This window comes from Protopterus annectens, chromosome 2.part1 (assembly GCF_019279795.1).
Source record: "Protopterus annectens isolate FY-2018-M chromosome 2.part1, PAN1.0, whole genome shotgun sequence".
Taxonomy (NCBI): Eukaryota; Metazoa; Chordata; order Ceratodontiformes; family Protopteridae; genus Protopterus; species Protopterus annectens.
The window spans coordinates 1,964,129,721-1,964,152,526 of record NC_056729.1 but is presented as its reverse complement, the minus strand read 5'-3'; the positions used below and the strand labels follow the sequence as shown (position 1 = coordinate 1,964,152,526).

At 47.1% G+C, this 22,806-nt stretch overlaps 1 protein-coding gene across 1 annotated transcript in view; it reads left to right on the top strand.

Moving 5' to 3' along the window:
• Positions 1-22,806, top strand: part of SREK1 (splicing regulatory glutamic acid and lysine rich protein 1) — a 1,533,788-nt gene that overhangs the window by 1,046,075 nt on the left and 464,907 nt on the right. The window lies entirely within an intron of this gene.

Genomic DNA, 22,806 nt, shown 5'->3' with positions numbered 1-22,806 from the left:
ATAGAGACTGTATCTCCCACATTGAGATCTCCTATTTTGGAGACGAGGTCTCCTTCTGTCTCCACCAGATCCTCCAGGACCCTATCAGATGAGGACATCGAGAGGGTGGTGAAGAGGTTGCTTTTGGATCCAGCTCCGGTAAGAAAACTGGCCCCTCCAGACCCAAAGGTCTCTGAGCCAACCCCCTTACCAGCAACTATTCCTCCTCCGACTGTTTCACTCTCTGAGCCTATTACTTCAGGTTCCTCTGTCTTGGACCCTTCCGCTCCGGGGATTCAACCTGTTTTCTCTGAGCTAGTTACTCTGTCCTCGATGGCTCAGTCTGGAGCCGAGGGTTCTGAGAGCCGACGCTCTCGTGTCGACTCTGACGGGGGACAGTCACCCTGGGTTCTCATCGGAACCTACTCTCCCTCTCGGAGTCTCGACTCAGCTCGGCTCCCACTTCTGCTTTGGGGCCATTCCCTCTTGCTAGGAGTCGACCATCCGCCCCCTCAGAGTGGAGGTGGTCTTCGAGGTGGGGAGGGGAGGCTTTCGAAGCTATAGAGAGGGCTTTATCCTCTGCCAAAGCCATTCCATTGGAACCTGTGTCCCACCAGCAGCAGGCAGCAACCTCTTCCCCCCTGCCACCCCCACAGCATAGGGAACCAGAGGCCCAAGTAGTCCCCATTGGAGGTGTCCCCTCTTCCGAGACCTCCCCAGATTATCCCACTGGAGTGCTCCCTTGGAAAGAGGCTGTGTAAGAGGAAACATGTCAACTCACCTTAGTCTATCACGTCAGACATTGATTTAGAGGAATCAGAAGGGTCCCCTAGATCCCCCTCTGAGGATGTCTCTTTTCCTGACATCCTAGAAATCCTTAGATGTATGGGTGATTGGAAGACCTCTAACCCTACTGAGGATGAATCAGTGTATCTTGAGGCCTTTGGTTCCAGACCTTTCCACCTCCTGGCTGACGAACCCTTATGATCAACTTTTGGGGGTCATATCGCGGAAAGCATGGACCTCTCCAGATTCAGTGAAAGCCATCCCAAGGATGCCAAATAAGTTTGACAGCACCTGAGGACAAGTCTTTCCTTAGTAAGGGAGTTCCATTTGATGCTATGGTGGTAGCAGCGGCCACCAAGAAGGAGTTATCTGAGACGTCTTCTAATATCCATCCTCCTAACAAGGAATCCAGGACGATGGATAGGTACGGGAAGCGTACTTTTTCTTCAGCGGCATTTACACTAAGATCGCTGAATTACCTGAATCGTTTCCCTCGTCTTCAGAGGGATGATCTGAAAGAGTTAGGAGATACCCTCCAGGGTTCAGTAGCTCCGGGTTCCATGGATAGGGTTTCTACGCAGCTCTCCACCCTTACTTCCATAGCTAACTCCTCCATGAGGCTGATCTCATATGTGGCAGATGGAGTAGGGCAGCTGCAGCAGGAATATCCCTCAGGAGACATTCGTGGATGTGTCTTTGTAATTTTGCGGAATCTTTCAAGTCTTTCTTCACTAATGTTCCCTTTGGTTCATCTCTTTTTGGACCCCAAGTGAAAGAAACTTTGACTAGGTGTGAGCAGGAAGGGAAAACCTTATCTGCCATCGGAGTCAGTTTCTGTCTCCCGTCCAGACCTTATCCCAAGGGTAATACAGGGGGAAAATGTGGTTCCGCAAATCCCAAAAAGGTTTCCCTCAGGCACAAGGTCAACCCTCCCCCAGAGGCAGAGGGGGAGGATATAATGGAAGACACCGCCCTCATGGCAGAAGAGTTCCGCAACATCAGGGAGACAGAGAAGCTTTCTCTGATCATCTCTGGAGGCAGTCGGGGGTCGTATATCGCCGTACCCAAGCGCCTGGCTAACTATCACTCAAGATCGTTGGGTACACACAATAATATCCAGAGGTTACCTGATTCCCTTGATTTCCAAACTCCCTACAAAACAGGTCTCTTCTAGATGTACCACCCATCCAACTAGACCGTGCAACATCAGAGGTCCTCTCATTGTTGCAAAAAAGTCATCCAAGAAGTCCTGGCAGAGCAAGTAGGATCCGGAACTTACTCTCGATTCTTTTTAGTTCCAAAAAAGACAGGGAAGTGGAGATCATTTCTAGATATCAGCAGGCTCAACGAGCATGTAAGGAAATTGAAGTTCCGAATGGTCACTCTGCAGTCGATATTTCTCTATCGGGAAAGACAACTGGATGTGCTCAATCGACCTCCAGGATGCGTACTACCACATCAAGATGGACAGGCGCTCCAGGAGACACTCGCTTCCGGCTAAGAGCCAGTCATTTTTAGTTCAGAACACTGCCCTTTGGCCTTACTACAGCCCCCAGAGTGTTTAGCAAATGCATGGCAGTGGTAATGGCTCACCTGAGACATCAAGGATTCCAGGTGTTTCCATACCTAGACGACTGGCTCCAAACTGCTACCACCAAGCATCAACTCATAAGGGACCAGGGACGAGACTCTATCCTTGTGCGCCAGTCTAGGCATCACTGTCAACTTACAAAAGTCAGTCTCATCTCCCCCACAGCACATTGTACATTTAGGCTCAGAAATAGACACAACCACCATGTTAGTAAGGCTAACACAGGAAAGAGTGGAGTCTCTACACAGTCAAGTCAGAGCCTTGCTAAACAGATTTCAGGCCAGAGTAGCCCTTCAAGTCCTAGGGACTATGGCGTCCGCCATCCTATTAGTTCCTCTTGCTCGCCTACACATGAGGATTCTCCAGTGGCTGCTATTTGCACAATGGTCGATGCAAGACCTTCCATTGTCTCACCAGATATTGATAAACGCATGCAGAAAGGATCTGACATGGTGGTTACACACAAAACAACTTATCCTAGGTCATCCACTTGTTTCTCCCCAAGAGAAAGCAGTTTTGACCACGGACGCTTCCTAGATAAGTGGGGGGACATTATCTGGGAATGACAGTCCAAGGTACTTGGCAGAACCATGAGAACCACTTGCACATCAATATTCTGGAGATGAGAGCAGTGCTGTATGTGTTGCAAGCACTTCACAGCTCCCTTCCCACCGGGACAGTTGTGATTCAGTCAGACAACATGTCTGTCGTGTGGTGCATAAACAAGCAAGGGGGAACCAAGTCTTACCTGCTTTGCCGAGAGGCCTTAAGAGTTTGGAAATGGGTGATGGATACTCAACGCATCCTGATAGCAACGTATATCCTGGGGAAATCGACCATAATAGCAGACAAACTCAGCCGAGCAATTCTGATGCCTCACGAGTGGCCCCTGAATCCAATGGTTGTGAAAGAGATCTTTCACAGATGGGGCCAGCCTTGCTGCGATCCATTTGCCACCCACCCACCTGAACACCAAATGCAGCAACTACTTTGCCCTCATTCCCCATCCGGGGATGTCACCCAGGGATGCTCTAGTTCACGATTGGCCCCCGGGACTTCTTTATGCCTTTCCTCCTTTTCCACTCATCCCCAAAGTAATACAGAAAGCAAGACAGTTGAGGAGTTCCTTGATCCTCATTGTTCCTTACTGGCCTCGACAAGTTTGTTTTCCCTTCTTGTGGCCCTATCTCTTGTAGGAACCATGGATTCTGGACCCATCTCCAGATCTCCTGATTCATCAGTCGGGACAGTTCCACCCCTCCATCCACACCTTGAAATTGACAGCATGGCTGCTCCAGTTCCACGAACAGCCAGGTGTATTCCTCTATCCCCTGCAGTCAAACACTTTCTAATTTCATCCCATAAACCTTCCACTCAGAAACTGTATTCCAGCATTGGCTACGAATCGGGGCTTAGAGCCATATACAGCTCCAATAGAATCTATTTTATCCTTCCTAGTGGCAATTTTTCATGAAGGAGCGCCAGCCGCTACAGTTATAGTTAAATTAGCTGCTATTTCCAGTTTCCACTTTGGTTTCATGGGAAATCCAATCATGCAGCACTCCCTTGTGTAAAACTTTCTTAAAAGGAGGAGTTCTTCTCAGGCCCCCAATAAAACAAGCATTAGAACCCTGGGACTTAAACTTAGTCCTCTCATCTTTGATGCCTGCACCGTTTGAGCTATCCTCGTCGTCGGACCTAAAATTGTTATCATGGAAAACATTATTATTAATAGCCATAACATCTGCTAGGAGAGTTTCAGAACTACAAGCTCTAACTATTCGACGACCTCCTTACATTATCTTTCACAAGGATAGTCTCTCTCTCAGGACAAACCCTTCCTTTCTTCCCAAAGTATGCTCAGAGCACAATCTGAATACTACCATTGAGCTACCTCTGTTTTTTCCAAACCACTCTAATCAGAGAATAGACTACACCAGCTAGATGTTCACAGAATACTCAAGTTTTATCTACACAGGACTAAAGAATTCGGAAAATCTGATCAACTTTTTGTTTCCTTTTCTGACAAAAAGGCTTGCCTGTTTCTAAGGTTACTCTTTCAAAATGGCTTTCGGATTGCATATTCTTTGCTTATCAGCAAGCTGGTAGACAATTACCTGTCAAAGTTAAAGGTCACTCTACTAGGGCTGTAGCTACTTCATGTGCCTTTAGAGCTAGGCTACCAATTGATACTATTTTTGCAGCAGCTACCTGGGCAAGACCACATACGTTTGTCACTCATTACAAATTGGATTTGGCCTCCGGGGACAGGTCTTCCTTTGGGGTCCACTGTGCCGAAGAGTCTCTTCTCTTGAGCCACCCAGGTTATAGGTGTTAGGGATGCTGTCCCTTCCAACAAGAATTACAGCGAGATAGGACTACATAACATAAAGAAGTTATGTACTTACCATAATGTTCTATGTTTGTAGTTCATCTCGCCTATTTTCTTGCGTCCCTCCCTCCAACCCCCTTCTTGTTTCTGGGGGATTTGGTGGACTATTCTGGTGCTGCCTGACATTGTTCTTTTTGTTGTTCACCTGGAATGGATTATATTTCTAAGTCCTTTGCTGTATTTATACAGCTCTTGTATTGCTCTTACCTGATGGGTATTTATTGCTTTCTTGCAAACTAGATCTGGGGATTTGCCATGAGGCACCGTGGGATAGGGGCTATTCTCGAGCCAGTAAACGCTCTCGAGCTTTAGTATCAGCTGAGTCGGAGCCGAATATTGGCTCTGAACCCATCCAGCAAGAATATATGCGAGATGGACTACAAACATGGAACGTTATGGTAAGTACATAACTTTATTTTCAAGGTTACATGATGAGTCTCTTCTGCGCAGTTCAACATATCTAAAAGTAGATCTTCAAACTCCTCAGTGGCACGGTGGTCGCACCCACCAGCCGTCCTCCAGACTGTGCATAGTTGAGGTGGATTTCAGCTCTCTGATTCATTCGTTGTTGGATTTGTTTTTTTTGTGTAATTGCAGTTGGCTGTGAATTTACTTTTGCTAGATGTCTTGAGGTACTTTCCATTCCTTTGTGGAAGTAAAATAGCTTGAACATTCATGTCCTATGAACATTTGAAAGCTACCCTCTTAGGATATGCTTCCAAACAGCTGTCACATGAAGAGAGAGAGGGAAAGAAGTCTGAGCATTTGACAGCTGGGCAGTACTGGGTTACATTGACAGATAATGCAAAATGCGACTGAGGCAGTGAGGAATTTCAACATTTTCTGTTACAGGTAGGTAGGACTTGCATAACTGTTCTGTTTTGTTCTTGACAATTTCCTTAAGAGCACTGAGTTGTGAGGCATGAATGCTGCAGTATATTAGATGAAATTTTGAAGATGATGGATGAGGTAGAGGACATCTAGTCGGGAAGATGATGTAAAACTCAGGGTTACACTATTTCTACCATATGAAAACTCAAAACGCTCCTAACCCATGGTAGAGCAAGGGCAGTGGGAACAGAAATGATAGTGTACTGTCTGGCATTGATTCATCTGTCAGATTTCCAATAAAACCACAGGGTGTACTCCATAAAGATTTATTTAATAGCTTTGACCCATTTGAGCAGAAAAAAATTCTTTTTCTACCAATGATGAGTGGTCCATGTTTGGCTTCTGCCCAGAAGCCTACTACCCGGAAGGCGTATGAAAACAAGTGGACCTCTTTTGCTGTGTGGCCTTTGAAGTGAAATATACCCCCCTTTTCTGTTCTGATTCCAGCAGTCTTGAACTGACTGTCTTGAGGATGTTCTTCGTGTTTCACTGTTGCAGTCCTGACTTATGTGATTTCCTGCTGTGGGAAGCTTTTGGTCGGCCCAACTACCAGAATAAAAAACTCCTTCCTCCCTGAGCTGGCAGATGCCCCACCCTGACATCAGGATAGTTTGATATAAAGGGAGCTAGCCGGCACTATGACATCAGTCTTTTATGCCGTCGGAGCCCAAAGCAGTTGAAGTGTGTCTGTTGGTCTGCAACAGTGAGAAATTCTTCTAAAGCTAAGTACTCCATTGGAGAACTTTTTTTCTTACTTGTGATTCATGTCCGATAAAGTTATCTGTCTCCATTGTGGTAAACAAATCCCACACAGAGACTTTTCATACCTTGTGTGTTGCTTTTTTAGGCCCAAACCACAATGTCCCAAGTTGCCATTTGTTCACCCTTTTCTCAATACTAGGGCTATAAGGCATAGGGCCGAAATCATGTCTAAGCACCTTAGTCAGCTTCCCATCGTGCAATGGTGTCCATTGTTCATCCTGAGGTTGAGCTCTGCAAGTAAAAAAATGCAAAAAGACCCAAACTCAGAGCCTTTGACAACAGCCTTTCTCAGTCTGCCAGTCTCCCAAGGCTCATTATCACAGAGGAAGGGGAGGCACTTTTGGAACCGCCTTCTCCAAGTGAGTTGGTGGCGCAGGCCATTGTTGTGACCCTTTTGGTGTTTGACATGCTGTTTGGTCCCTCAACTTCAACTCTGTCATTGGCGTTTGGTGTGTCAGTCAGGTCTGGAGTCGCTAAGCAGAACTCTGCTTCCAGTGAATGATCCTTTAGTGATGACGTCTCTTTGGGGCGTCTGACATCATCAGTTATTTCTTTCAAGGAGACTGGTGTCAGAGTAGCTGACATGCATAGGCCCAAGGCAAAAGCTACACCTAAAAATATTTCAACCTGAGTTTCTGTACCTAGGCCTACCGGCTCCCATTCCACAGGCTATCAGGTGGACTTGGTCAGGTTGGTCGAGGACCTTACTTCCTTGGTCAGAGACAGGCAACCTCCCCCCTGAATCTTCCCCAGGAAAAAGGAATGAGACACTACACCGGAGGCCTTTTCAGAACCCCCTGATTCAGATGAAGACACTGATCAGGAAGGCTTTGTCATTGAAGAAGAACCCTTCCCTTACCTCCTTTGAGGATTCTGATTCAGAACAGGTGCTGCCTTCTGGTTCACCCCACCCATACACTAAATGCCATGAGAGTGTTTTTCCAGTGGCAGGCACAGGAGTACCCCCAAGCAAAAGAGGGTCAGGGAGTTCCTTGATCTCCCTCAACCCAAACCCTTTGCTATCCCTCCAGTTTTGGAAGTGGTAGTAGATGTCTTTATGGAATCATCTGTCAATCCATGCTCTCTTCCCCCAGCGCCTTGTAAATCTGACCAGTTTTACAGGGTACTGGACTTGCCTAAATTCCTTTTTAAGAACCCCTCTCCCAACCCAGAGGTTGTCACCCCAGGCCCCAAAGGAATTAAGGCCAGTACTTCAAAAAAAAAAAAAAACTACCTACTGACACAGAAAGCGGAGGCCTTGACAGGTTTGGTAATAAGGTTTACACTTCATCTACCCTGGCCATGAGGGCCCTTATTTGCCATTTTCATATGATAAAATACCAACAGAGTGTTTTGGAAAAAAATAAAGCAAAAGATTTCCTCTCTGGAGGACAAGAATACCTCCAAGGAATTGCTGGATCTCTGCCATTCCAGCTCCCAGGCAGCTAGGCACTCCTTGATCTGTGGATATGATGCCCTAGAGGTATCTTCCTGAGCAGCTGTCTGTGGCAAAGGGAAGATTCGTGTACCTCAGCCTGCAGACTCTCAAACTCTTTGCCCTGGTAATTCATCAAATTTCTACTCTAAATTCCTGAGTAGTCAAGGTGCTCAATATCTTAAAAGAATGTAGAAGGCCTGGTACTAGGAAAACATAACTCTGCCAGGTGGAAAAGATTCTTTGTTAGCAAGAAGGCCCTCAACCCTCTCTCTACCAGCATTTCATCCATTTCGGAATATCTGGCTGTCTTGGTTGACAAAAGCCTATCCTCATCCATTAAGATCTGCACTTGTGCCATTTCAGCCCACATGTCTACTCTTCCTCCTGTCTTTCCCCCCTAATTAAACAGTTTCTTAAGGGAGTGCTGTATGTCAGACGACCTAGGATGCAGCTTGGTCCTTCTTGGTACCTCAACTTTGTTCTAGAAAAATTGGCCTTACACCCCCCCCCCCTTTGAACCAGCTGTGGCAGCTGATTTAAAATTCTTGACTTGGAAAGACTTTTACTGGCTTTCACCTAAACTAGGAGGGTCTATGAGTTGCAAGCCTTCATGGCAGTGGAACCCTTTATCTTCCACCCAGACAAGAGTTTCACTGAGAACTAATCCTTCCCTTATGCCCAAGGTGGTCATGAACAATTCCCTGAACCAAGCCATACACTTGCTTACCTTCTTCCCTAAGCCACAGAACCAAGAGGAAAGAATCCTTCACTCCTTGGATGTACACAGGCAACTTCAACTTCACTACTACCATGATAGGACTAAAACTTTCAGAAAATCAGAACAGTTTGTTTCCTTTGCCTTGGGCTCTGAAGAAGAAAAAAAAAAGCAGTCTCCAAGCAAACTGTCTCACAGTGAATCTCTCACTGTATTTCCTTTTTTACACCTACCAAGTCAAAAAGCCCCCTGAATCGTTGGGACCCATTCAGATAGGGCCGCTTCTACCTCCCCTGTTTTTCTAAGGGAGTGCCTACCAAAGCCTTTATGGAAGCAGCTACATTTTCATTTGTGCATACCTTTACCAAGCACTACCACCTGTCGGCCTTCTCCAAGTCCAGTGCAGGATTTGCCACTGCCATCTTGTAGGGCATCCTCTCTTCCCATTAAGGCACTTTCCACCCTCATCTCAGCTTTGGGAAGCATCCCATAAGTCAGGACTGCAACAGTGAAGCATGGAGAACATAGTACAGTTGTGTACACTTAGTATAAATGTAGATGCTCGTGTATTGACTGTTTCAGTCTTCTTTCCCTCCCTCCATCCCCCTTATTCTCCTTACAATAACAGCTTTTTCTCTATCATCCTCTTCCAGAGAGCCCTCTGCAGGGATGCCCTACAGGTCCCCTTCCTCTTATGGTCCCTTGCTTAAGATTCATCTATGGGGCAAAAAAAACTGATGTCATGGTGTTGGCTGACTCCTTTTTATACCCAACCATCCAAACTTCAGGGTAGGGTATCAGCCAGCTAAGGGAGGAGGGAGTTTTTTACTCTGGTAGTCAATCTGACGAAGGGCTTCTGAAGCAGGAAATCCCATAAGTCAGGACTGCAGCAGTGAATACTCTCGAATATGTACATTTATGGTAAGTGTACACAGCTGTACTTTTTTCTTCTATCAGATTTCACATGGCAGCAGCCCGTAACTTCTTCTTGGAGTGCTAGAATCCTTTACAAGTTTTCAAGTCGTATACCATCTACTTCCTTCCCCAACACCCCTCCTGGGAAGAGTGCATACTCCACTGTGGTCTCAGTTGTGGTTTGGAGCAGTTGGCTGTGCCCCCATTTGAGCCAGCCTCTAGGGTGAAGTTGAAATTCCTGTTTTAAAAGACTTTTCGTAATAGCTATTATGTAAGCCAGGCACATCTCTGAACTTCAGGCCTTTGCTGTTAAGCTTTCCTATATGGTGTTTCTTAAAGATAGACTGGAATTGCACACTAGCCTCTCCATTATGACTAAGGTAGCTATTGAATTTATTAGTAATTACATTATCAGTATTCCTGTCTTTTTCACTGAACTACTTGAACAGAAGTGAATTTCTTCTTTGTAATCTCTATTTCTGGCAGCACAGATAGCTAAAGCTCTGAGCTCTTAATGAGCCGCTTGTGCCCAGGGTACAGAGTTTGAGTCCTTCCGCATTCATTTTCCTAGTGTGTGCCTTTGAGTCACTCATCCAGGTAGTGCTCCCAGGTCACCCTTGAAAAGGGAAAGTTCTGTTTGTTGGGCTTATCTAGTCAAAAAAATAAGTAAAAATGTACTTGGACAGCTGCCATTCTATCTATTTAATGCTGGCGATCTTAGAAAGGACTTGCAACTGTTGCATTCCACTCTTTTGTACAGATAACACTCCTGACATACTGACCATTACTGAGACATGGCTTAAACCAAATATCCAAAATGAAATCCTCCCACCAGGCTATAATATACTAAGACTAGATAGAGCAGTTAAAGGAGGTGGAATAGCAATTCTCTTTACAAATACACTAAATCTCCAACCTCTGCAACCCCCTCTACCTAAATTCAAAAATGCTGAAACATTAGGTTCAGTTCTCAGCATAAACAAAACAAAACAATCAATATTCTCTGCTGCTACATCCCACCAGGAAACAACACTTCCATAATTGAGGAAATCATACATTGGTCTAGAGATAATCTACCACAAGAAAGTATTCTGCTAGGTGACCTAAATACTGACTGGTTATCCTGCAATTCCAACTGCCCCTCTAACCACATAAATCTCTATGGGGTCTCACAACTCATTGATGAACCTACCAGAATAGATAAAAAAAAAATCACAAAAACAATCCATACTCGATTGGACACTGGTCAACTGCTCCAAACAAAACTACCAGACAGGCTGTCTACCAGATAGTCTTAGTGACCACCTCCCCACATTCCTATTACGCAAATGGACTAGCTTACCCAAGCCCATAGTTCATAGGCAAATCCTACAAGACCGCAGCCTAAATCCTCAGGATCTTAACTCAGTTCTAAGCCAGTGTAACTGGGGGCCTCTACTAACCCTTGGACTAGATCAGGCAGTCAGTTACTTTAACAGTACTTCTACCGATGCCCTCAACAGTTTTGCCCCAACTAGGAATTTCAGAGTAAAAGCTAACTATGAACCATGGCTAAGTAGGGGCACTAGAGCCCTACTAAAGTCCAGACATAAGGCATGGAAACTCTGGAAGAGGGAAAACACTGCCCTATCCAAACAAACTTAACTTAGGAACCAAGCCAAAAGACAAACCAAACTTGACAAACAGAACCATTCCCTTAATGTCCAAACAAAACATTTAAGAAACCCACAAAAATTTTGGCAAGCCATCAACTCCTTACTGAAACCAGGCAAAACTACCACTCCTGCTCCCAACTCCGTCAATAATGGCATGGATATAGCCTCTCAATTTAACCACCATTTCACTCTCTCTATTCTAGCCTTATCTAACCAATTATCCAAAAATAACCATTCATCTGAAGTAGATAACTTCATTTGATCAGCAACCTGTGTGTATCTGATCCGAACCGGCAGCTTTCCAAGCTAGAGATCCGAGCTCCCAGCTCCTCCCCCTTACCCATAATACCATGCTACCTCCTTCCAGTCCTCAGATCTCGTTTGCCGTGGCTTCGTGAAGCACGAGTGACTAGCTCCTGGCGGTTTTGAGTGGTTTTCATAGGGTTTTTTACTCTGATGTCCTTCAAGGATGCATCTGCAGTCCTTACAAATGGGTTGTCCTGTCATCAGGCAGCCCTTCGGTCGGCCGGATTCCAAAGTCTGGGTCTGGCTTCGGCTGGTGTCGCACTTCAATTCTGTGTGTGTGTGTGTGTGTGTGTATATTAGTCAACCCTTAGTTCATTAGCTTAAATTGTTTTTTTTTTTTGTAGTCAGTTAATCTTAACTTTTCCTTTCACCTTATCTGTGTGTGAGGGTGTGTGTGAGAGTTATCATGGCCGAAGGCCCTAAGGCCGTATTTTCTAAATGCTCTGAGTGTGGTCATAAGCTGTCCCCAGCCGATGGCCACACTCAGTGCGTTATTTGCCTGGGGGTTGCTCATTTATCATCAGGCTGCCTGATTTGTGCCGCCTTCAACCCTCGGGCTTTGAGGGACAGGAGGACTAAGTTAATCCTTGCGGGCCTTTTGCTCTCGGATTCTGCTTCCTCCTCTCCCTCAGTGGCACCAGCCGCGGCTGTTCAGCCTACCGTTCCTGCTCCCCTGGCCAGGGCTCAAACTCCCACTGTCCCAGGGAGAGGGGGACGTCGGGGGAAAAAAGAAAGAAAAGAGACAGGGAGAGGCATAGGAGCCATAAGTGGCGGCCGATTCGGATCCCTCGGCCCCGCCGGCTAAGCAGCTCCTTTCTCCTTTGAATGTCTCCGGATCTTCCCCCTCTCGGCTCCGTTCTCCTTGTTTCTCTCCGGAGCCGGAGGAGGACACCCGGTCACCTTCTATGTCATCGAGGCGGCCTCTTCTAGGTCAGCTAGGAGCCTTTCAGATGCAGACTTGGACCAGATGATGCGTCGCTTCCTCCAGGCCCAGATGCAGATGGAAGTGCTCTTGCTTCCCCCCCTCCGGGGGGAGCTCTGCCCCTTTCTTTGCCCACATTGCTCCTTCTCCGATCCATTAAATGGTTTCGGAGCCATCTGATCCGGGTAGCGTCAGAGCCGGGGAGTCTGCGCCAATAGGCATCGCTACTTCGCCGGCTGTACCCTCGAGTTTGTCGGGTCCTTTTTCGGATCCAAGCTCTCGGGGCCGTGAGCCGAGCCTCAGATCCGGAGGGGTGAGTGTGTCTTCGGCTCAGATGCGGTCAGAGCACACCTGTCTTTCAGGTCTGATCGCTTCGGCGCTGATCCACACGTCGGATCCGAGGGGGCTGCTCTCGGATTCTAGGGAGAGCGGTTCACCGTCGGCCTTCGACGTTGTGGAGAGAGTCCTCTCGAGGGATTCGAGGCCCCTGGCTCATGCTACGGATCCACCCACCCTTCCCTTGCAGACGGGCCTGACTTCCATCATCCAGCCCCGGGGACAGCCTGCGTCTACGTCACAGATGGTTCCCCTAGAGGAACAAGACCTGGTTGGTGAGCCCTCCTCGGACAGCCCCCCCCCGAGGAGGTTCCTCACAAACGAAAGTGTAAAAGGAGGCACTTGGACTCCCCCGAGTTCCTCACGGAAGATACTGACTTGGAGGAAGGGGAAGGTTCCCCCAGGTCACCCCCCGAAGATGTCTTCTTTGGAGACATCATGGAGATGCTGTGCATTAGAGGGGGATGGTCAGCCCAAAAACCTTCCTCGAATGAGTCTGTGTTTCTGTAGGCGGTTGACGCAGGCCCATCTACCTCTTGGGTGTCCCCTCCAGCCCGACCCCCTGGTAGATCTCATAACTACCAGGGCATGGAAGGAGCCGGACACTGTAGAGCCAATCCCCAGAAGACCTGATAAAATCCTTAGTCCCCCGACAGACAGGACGGCGTGGAGCAAAGATTTCCCAGTAGATGCCATGGTGGTGGCGGCTGCCACCAAAAAGGAACTGGCTCAGGAAAGTTCCTCTGTGCATCCTCCCGACAAGAAGTCTCGGATGATGGACCGCATTGGAAAGTGGATGTTCGCTTTAGCCACCTTCTCCATAAGGGCGCTAAACTACGTGGCACACATGATTCAACTTCAGCGGGACCTAATCAAAGAGTACGCAGGGTCATCCCCAGAGTCCATGTCGGCCGAGGACAAAAGAACCTTCTCGACACGAATGGCCACTCTAAAGTCGGTATCCAACACTTATGTGCGGCTTCTCTCCCATGCCACGGAGGAGGCAACTAGAGCCAGCGGAGCAGGCATAGCCTTGTGGCGCCGTGCTGGCTCCGCTTTTGCAATTTTGCGGAACCCTTCAAGGTGTCCTTCGCGAATGCTCCCTTTGACGGTTCTACCTTGTTTGGCAAGACCGTCCGTGATACGCTACTCCAGAGCGAGAAAGACGGGAAGACATTGTCTGCCATCGGAATCCGCTTCTCGGCTCCTCAAAGGTCCTTTTCCAGGAACCAGAGAGGACAAAAGAAGATGTGGTTCCGGAAATCTCAACAACCCCGTTTCGCTCCGAACCCTTCGTCCTTCAGAGGCAGGGGAGGACAAGGTGGACGCCGGCCCAGATGCAGAGGGGGGGGCGAAGAATTTTGGGTCGAGGGAACCTTTTTCCGACCGACCCACACAGCAACCCTGAGGGGTTGCCCGACTGCTCCTCTCTGGAGGCAGTTGGGGGGTGTTTTTCAGAACACCTAGCACATTGGGAGTCCATCACGACAGATCGCTGGGTGCTCCGAATAATATCCAGAGGTTACTCTATTCCTTTCGTGAATCCTCCCCCTCAATTGGTGCACCTCCCCGATGTCCCACCCAGAGGGAGGGGGGCAGCTTTAGAGATAAGAGCTGCTAAGAAAAAGAGCCATCCAGCACGTCCCCCCAGACCAGTCCGGATTAGGCAATTACTCTAGGTTCTTTTTGGTGGCAAAAAAGACGGGGGACTGTAGGCCGATTCTCGACCTGTCTACATTGAACCTGTCTGTTGCCAAGGAAAAATTCCGGATGGTCAACATTCAATCTCTTCTCCCCCTCCTGCAGGAGAAATGACTGGATGTGCTCCATAGACCTCAAGGATGCGTACTATCACATTCTAATGAACAGGCGATCCAGGAGGTTTCTCTGCTTTCGGTTAGGGGCCAGTCATTATCAGTTCACGGTCCTCCCTTTCGGCCTCACCACAGCCCCCAGGGTGTTCACCAAGATCATGGCAGTTGTAGCAGCCCACCTGAGGCTTCAGGGAATACAGGTCTTTCCTTACCTGGACGACTGGCTCCTTGCCGCTCCCACCAGGCATCTACTATGCTCGGCCAGGGATTATTTCATGCATTAGGCCCACCAGTTGGGGATCACCATAAATTACAAAAAATCATCCCTTCAGCCTGCTCAGCTCCTGGACTTCATAGGGGCCAGAATAGACACGCTTCAGTCCAAGGCCTTCCTGACATCGGACAGACTCTGCAATCTAACTCTCCATGTCTTAGCCCTTCTCCAGTCTCTGGCCCCACCAGCGGAATTAGTCCTGAGGGCTGTAGGGTCTATGGCGGCGACTATCGACCTTTCACCCATAGCCTGCTTGAATGAGGGTTCTTCAATGGACCTTACAGGTCCAGTGGTCCATCCTTCGACATCCATTGTACTCCCCGATTCCCCTCAACAGGGTTTGCAGGGAATCTCTACTTTGGTGGCTCCATTCCCGAGAGCTTCGGGAAGGACGGCCCTTTTTGATGCCTCTACCCCAAGCCACAGTGACCACGGACACTTCTCGCCTAGGGTGGGGGGGCATTGCATGGGCAGAGCCATCCAAGGCACGTGGACTCCAACAGAGACAGTTCTGTATATCAGTGTTCTGGAGATGAGGGCAGTGCTTCTAGCGTTGCAAGCTCTTCGTGCCCTTCTTCCTCTAGAGACTATTGCAATTCCGACAGACAACATGTCAGTCGTCTGGTACATCAACAAACAGGAGGGAACCAGGTCTTACCCCCTTTGCCGAGAGGCCATGAGAGTTTGGGAGTGGGCGATATCCACCAACTGTTTTCTGCTAGCAACGCACATTCCGGGTCGGTCCAACATTCTAGCGGACAAGCTGTGTTGGACTATCCTCTCACCTTACGAGTGGTTTCTGAACCCCTTAGTAGCGAAACAGATCTTCCTCAAATGGGGTCAACCTTGCTGCGATCTGTTTGCATCGCCTTTGAACGCAAAGTGCAGCGAGTTTTTCGCTCTAATCCCTCCTCCGGGGAGAGACCCCCCCCAGAGACACTCTAGTTCATGCTTGGCCATCCGGTCTTCTTTATGCTTATCCTCCTCTTCCGTTAATGACAAAATTCTTGCAGAAAGCTCGTCAGTTGGGGAGCAAAGTTATCCTCATAGCCCCATTCTGGCCTCATCAAACCTGGTTCCCATACCTACGGTCTCATCTCATGGCTCCTTCTTGAATCTTAGATCCCATTCCGGATCTGATTTCTCATCCTTCGGGATTGAAAACTCCAAACCTGGACAACCTCAAGCTTTCTGATTGGTTGATCCAGTTCCCTTAGTGGCTAGGACTTCCCAGCATCTCATCCGCAATGAAATCCATCCTGGTGGCGGCACATAATCCTTCTACCAGGAAAGTCTACAACAGTAAATGGAAACATTTTTCTATCTGGGCCGGGCGAAGGAATTTGGACCCCTTTACGGCTCCTATTCCAGCAGTACTTGAGTTCTTATCCCACATCTTTCATCAGGGGGCAAGTTCTTCAACTGTGAAGGTTCAAATGATGGCCATTTCCCACTTTCACATACGAGACAACCTTGGTCCTTTAGCTTCCTCTAAGATCTGTAAGACCTTCTTGAAGGGTACCTTTCTTTTAAGGCCTCCTGTCAAGAATGCGGTCCCTCCGTGGGATCTAACCTTAGTCCTCCAGGCTGGCCCCCCCCTTTGAGCCTGCAGCTTCGGTTGACTTAAAGTATTTGTCTTGAAAAACTGTCTTCTTGATTGCTTTTACCTCAGCTAGAAGGGTGTCGGAGCTTCAGGCCCTTTGTACTAAACCTCCGTATCTAGTCTTCCATAAGGACAGAGTATCCCTCAGGACTAATCCCTCTTTTTTTTACCCAAAGTGGCTTTCGAGGCCAACATCAACCAATCCATTAATCTGCCTGTTTTCTTTCCTAACTACCAGAACAAAGGAGAGTACAGACTACATTCCTTAGATGTGCATAGACAATTGTGCTTTTATTTGCACAGACCAGCTGCCTTGCGTAAGTCGGAGCAGCTCTTTGTTTCCTTTGCTAAGCCATCTCTGGGCAAATCAGTAACGAAGGTGACTCTAGCTAGGTGGATATCCCACTGCATTTTACTTGCTTACAAAATTCCTGGTCGGCCTGAGCCCGTAGGGGTTCGTGCTCATTCTACCCGTTCTATGGCTACTTCTGCTGCTTTTTGGTCAAGGGTACCCTTGGATGACATTTGTTGGGCCGCTACTTGGGCTTCCTCTCTCATACCTTTATTTCTCATTATAAATTAGATCTGATATCCAGAGGGAGGGCAGCCTTTGGCTCTGGAGTGCTCCGGAATATTCTTCCTTGAGGACCTCCCAAGTTTTTGGTAGCTAGGGACTCTGTCCCACAGGTTGCTGATCAAATGAAGTTAACTACTTCAGATAAAGAAGTTATGTACTCACCATAACGTTCCATCTGCAAGGAGGTAGCAGGGTATTATGGGTAAGGGGGAGGAGCTGGGAGCTCGGATCTCTAGCTTGGAAAGCTGCCGGCTCAGATCCGGGTCGGATCCAATACCCACAGGTTGCTGACAAATGAAGTTACCTACTCAGATGGAACGTTATGGTGAGTACATAACTTCTTTATATTCACCAACCAAACATCCAAACAACATTCCCCCCATAACTCTCACCTGTTTCTATCTCATCAATTAAGAAACTCCTTCTGAAACTTAAACCTACCACCCTTGCAGCTGATAATTTACCTGCCAACTTCCTAAAAATGGTTGCTGAATCCATATCCTACCCTGTGTCCATCCTCATTAACCACTCCATACAAGAATCCTATATCCCTCAACTGTGGAAAGCATCAGACATCATCCCTCTTCATAAAGGTGGAAATTCTTACGACTTCTCAAATTACTGTCCAATCACCAATGTTCATCGTGTTACACTGCTGCAGTCATCACACTTGGGTTATCCTGCCATCAGGCAGTCACGCAGTCGGCCAGAGTTCCAAAGTCTTGGTCCGGTGTCTGTTGCTGTCGCTTCTTCCCTGACATCAGTGCACCAGGGGTATATAAGAGGCATCCAACGCCATTTTCTTCAGTCTTTCTTGCCGCGCGGTGCCCGAAGCAGAAGCAGTTCGCAAGTGCCGGTCGGCCGACTCCTGAGATATTCAAATCGAATTTCAGACCGAAGTCTTCAATAAAGCTAAGTACCCCGTTGGGGAACCTTTTCTTGCCTCAGTCTGATGTCAGAAAAAGTTAACAATTGCATTTCTTGTGGGAAGCAAATACCTCATAAGGACTTTCATTCTTATTGCATTCCTTGCCTAGGCCCAGACCACGACGTCACAGGTAGTCTGTTTTGTGCTAGGTTTAACAAACGTACTATTAAATGTCAGTTTGATTTCGCCCGACATTATTTTGGTAGGAAATTTAATTATACCATGCCTTCTGAGCAACCGACGACCGGAATGCATAAAAAACGCAAAGATAAAGACAGGCAGCCAAGACCCAAACCAGACTCCGAGGCCTCTGCTTGGCCAGACGCCGGTTCTCCGGTTTTCAGTGAGGCGCCTACGCAGCCCCTGATGACCGCTGATTTAGAACCCCAGGCGGCATCCGATTCCCAAGTGGAGATTGCTAGGCCTCCACAACCTTTACCTTTAGGCCCTTCCGACTCCATGGCTGAAGGAGATTCCGGTGCAGTTGAAATGCCTTCAGTTGCAGAAGGTGTCTTCAGACTGACTACACTCACTGTTAAATCCTATGCAAAGCTGAAAACCCCTTTAAAAACAAAGAAGACTGTACAGCAGTCTCCAGTACAAGGCCCCATGCCTAAGAAACAAATGCTTAAGATGGCTGAAGATTTAATTACCCTTATCAGGGGTTCCCATCCCCCTCCTGATAAAAGGCCAAGACAGGAGGAGGACTACGCTTCCTCTGACCAGGTTTCAGTTTCTTCAGATTCTTCTGAGGAACAGGAATATTATTTTCCCCCTTATGAAGACTCTGATGCTTAAGAGTCTATTCCTTCAGCATCTCCCCCAGAAGACTACTCTTTTGGGGAAACTTTACATACCATGAGGGAACATTTCCACTGGGAAGGCCAGGATTACTCTGATTCTAAGAAAAGGCTCCGAGAGTTCCTTTTAGTAACCCAGCACAGACCACTTGCTATTCCACCTGTGTTAGACATTATGGATGATGTTTATTTAGAATCTAGCCTTAACCCAGATTCACTACATCCTGCACCAGCCAAACCAGACAGATACTACAGAGTTCCTGACCCGCACAAATTCCTATATAAAAGCCCTGTTGCTGACCCAGAAACCATTTCCCAGGGTCCCAAAGGGGTTAAGGCCTCTATTGCTAAAAATCCTGTACCCTCTGAAAGGGATTCTAGAGCACTAGACAGATGGGGAAAGAAAGTATATACCTCAACTACTCTAGCTATGAGGGCCTTAAATTGCCAGTTTCACATGCTGAAATATCAGCAATATTTGATGTCTCAATTAAAACAAAAAATGATCACACATACAGAACAGCCTGATTACAAGGAAATGCAAGATTTGTTGCATGCAGCTGAACAAGTGGGAAAACATACTTTGCAATGTGGATTTGATTCATTGGAAGCTTCTTGTAGAGCAGCAGTGACAGGGTCCGTCATACGTAGGCATGCTTGGTTAAAAGAACAAACTTTACCTGATCATGTTAAAGCAAAGTTATTGGATGCACCTTTACAGCAGGATGTTTTATTTGGTGTAAAAGCAGAAGAGGTTTTAAAGAAAATGGAGGATAAGGCAAAATCTATGCAGACGGTCAAGGATTTTTTACAGGTTCAACACCCTCGTTTCAGCAGAAATTGGCCAACCAAAAACTGGTCGTTTCCAGCTTCTGCCAGACCACAGAGGGGCAAATACAGATGCCCAAGGGGCAGAGGTCAGTCACAAGGCTCTTACCAGCCTCGACAATGGGGTGCCACAACCCAAAAAGGAGGAGAAGAGAGGTCTCAAACTATCAGAAGACAAACACAATGACTTGCCCTCAGACTGCCAAGCAAATCCTTCTTGGCAGCTCCCTTGGGAGGAAAACTAGCACTTTTTGCAGACAACTGGCACAGCATCACAAAAGACAAATGGGTCCTAAGTATTGTATCTCAAGGATACAGATTCCACTTTCACACTTTACCAAGGATAAAAGGAATGCCAAACCTGCCACCAAATCAATGGGCAGAGGCTCAAAAGCAAATTTCAGCTCTCCTAGACATGAGAGCTATTCAAAAGTTCCCAACACAGGAGCAAGGACAAGGATTTTACTCAAGACTTTCTAGTTCCCCGAAAGGACAAAGCCTGGAGACCCATTCTGGACCTCTCAATTCTAAACACATATCTGGAAGTACCCAAATTCAGGATGCTAACACTACAGCAGCTTCTTCCCATGCTGGGCAAGAAGGCTTGGCTAGTAACGTTGGACCTCAAGGAGGCATACCTGCATGTCCTTATCAGACAAAATTGCAGAAGATACCTCCGATTTATAGCAGATTAAACCCATTATCAATTCTCTGCACTGCCCTTTGGCTTATCTACTGCACCCAGGGTCTTCACAAAATGCGTGGCACCAGTAATTGCATACTGCAGACAAAGAGGAATTCAAATATATCCATACCTGGACGACTGCCTTATTCAAGCAGAAAACAAGGACATTCTTTTAAAGCATCTGGCGTTTGTCAAAAACCTATTAAGTTGCATAGGGTACACAGTAAACGAAAAGAAGTCAAAACTAGTGCCCTCACAAGACACATCATTCCTGGGTGCCAGCTTAAATACAATGGCCCAGATGGCTTATCTCATGCCAGACAAGCAAGGACAACTGACTCAATACTTCAAAATGATGGCAACAAAGACCTAACTACCTGCAAGAAAAATTCTGCAGGCCTTGGGATTCATGGCATCTTGCATACTACTAATACCATTTGCAAAACTGCATATGAGGAAATTACAATGGTACCTGAAAAGTGTATGGACTCAACACAGCCACAGCTTGGAAACAATAATTCCACTCATTCCGTGTCTTCAACAGGAGTTTCTATGGTGGGCTCAGGCATGTCACCTCAACAAGGGTCAGCCTTTTGCCTTACCCCCAGCCAGGCAAACTATAACAACAGATGCATCGGATTATGCCTGGGGAACACACATGGCAGGACAATGTATTCAGGGCAAATGGTCTGCAGATCAAAGGCATCTACATATCAATCAAAAAGAGATGCTAGCTGCATGAAATGCCCTAACAGCTTTCAAGGACCTCCTACATCCAGGACAACTCCTAATAAAGACGGACAACACCACAGTGATGTGGTACAAAAACAAGCAAGGGGTAACACATTCCTACCCCCTATGCAGGCAAGCAATGACCTTGCGGAACACAGCACTGACGTACCAAGTTCAACTACAAGCACAATTCCTGCCAGGAAAGAAAAACACATTGGCAGACGATCTAAGCAGAAACATCATAGATCCTCACGAGTGAAAACTAGATCCACAAGTATTCGCAACGATAACTCAAAAATGGGGGAGCCCAGACATAGATCTGTTTGCTTCCCCCCAAAACTACTAACTACGGAAATTCTGCACAAGGACACACCACACACTAGCTCGGAAAGTGGACGCCCTCTCATTCAGTTGAAAAACTGACAGTGTGTGCCTTTTCTCCACTGCCTCTTCTGGCAAAGGTGCTGCTGAAAGCCAGATTAGAGAGGCCACAAATGATATTCATTTCTCCAGACTGGCCACGCCAACACTGGTATCCAATACTAAGGAACGTGGCTCAAGGCCCACCATGGATTTTACCTCCAATTCCTCACCTGCTCACTCAGCAAAACAATCGGATTCTACACAGCCAGCTCAAGACTTTAAATCTGGCTGCATGGCAAATTACCTAAACAACCAGTCAACACTTCTCTCTAAAGCTGTGATGGATGTCATTCTGGAGGCCAGGAGGCCCAGCACCAGGAAAGCCTACTCAGACAAATGGAAAAGATTCTGTGCCTGGAACCAGGCTAAAGGCCAAAATCCCCTTGTCCCAAATATTCCTCAGATTCTTCAATATTTAACTGAGATGTTGCACAAAGGACTTTTTTTCATCTATTAAGATCCACGCCTCAGCTATTTCAGCTCAGTACAACACGGATCCTCCTATATTTTCACATCCATTACTAAGATAGTTCCTCAGAGGGGCTAAGAACATAAGACCTCCCCAGAGAGCACCAACACCAACTTGGGATCTCAATTTTGTTTTGGAAAAACTTACACTACCGCCCTTTGAACCAGCTTTTACAGCTGATCTACAGTTTCTATCATGGAAAACTGCCTTGCTGCTAGCAATAACTTCAGCACGAAGAGTCTCAGAGCTACAGGCCGTAATGGCAGTGGAGCCTTTCATCATTTTTCATCAAGACAGAGTCGCTTTATGAACTAACCCTTCTTTTATGCCAAAGGTGGTATCCAGTGTGGCCCTAAACCAAACCATTCATTTGCCCACCTTTTATCCAAACCCCCAGAACAAAGGGGAAAGGCTCCTACACTCTTTGGACATTCACAGGCAATTACGTTACTACTTGGATAAAACTAAGGCTTTCAGAAAATCTGACCAGCTCTTTGTATCCTGTGCTGCAGGATCACAAGGAAAGGCTGTCTCAAAACAGACAGTTTCAAAATGGATAGGACATTGTATCCGTTTCTGCTACACACACCATGGGAAACCTGTACCTGGTAACATTAGGCCCCATTCCACCAGGGCTACAGCAACATCAACAGCCTTCCTCAGAGGGGTACCAACCAAGGATATTTTGGAGGCTGCAACTTGGAGTTCAGTGCACACCTTCACCAAGCACTATCACTTACCTCTATACTCTAAAACCAGAGCTGGCTTTGCCACTGCAGTTCTGCAGGGTCTACTAGCCTCTCCAAACCCTGTTTAGTTCCACCACCCATCCTTAGCTTTGGGATTCAATCCAAGTGTGATGACTGCAGCAGTGTAACACTATGAAAATAGTACAGTTTTGTACCTACCATAAATGTAGATGTTCGAGTGTTCACACTGCTGCAGTCCAGGTTACCCTTCCTCCATCCCCTTGGACCTAACTGAA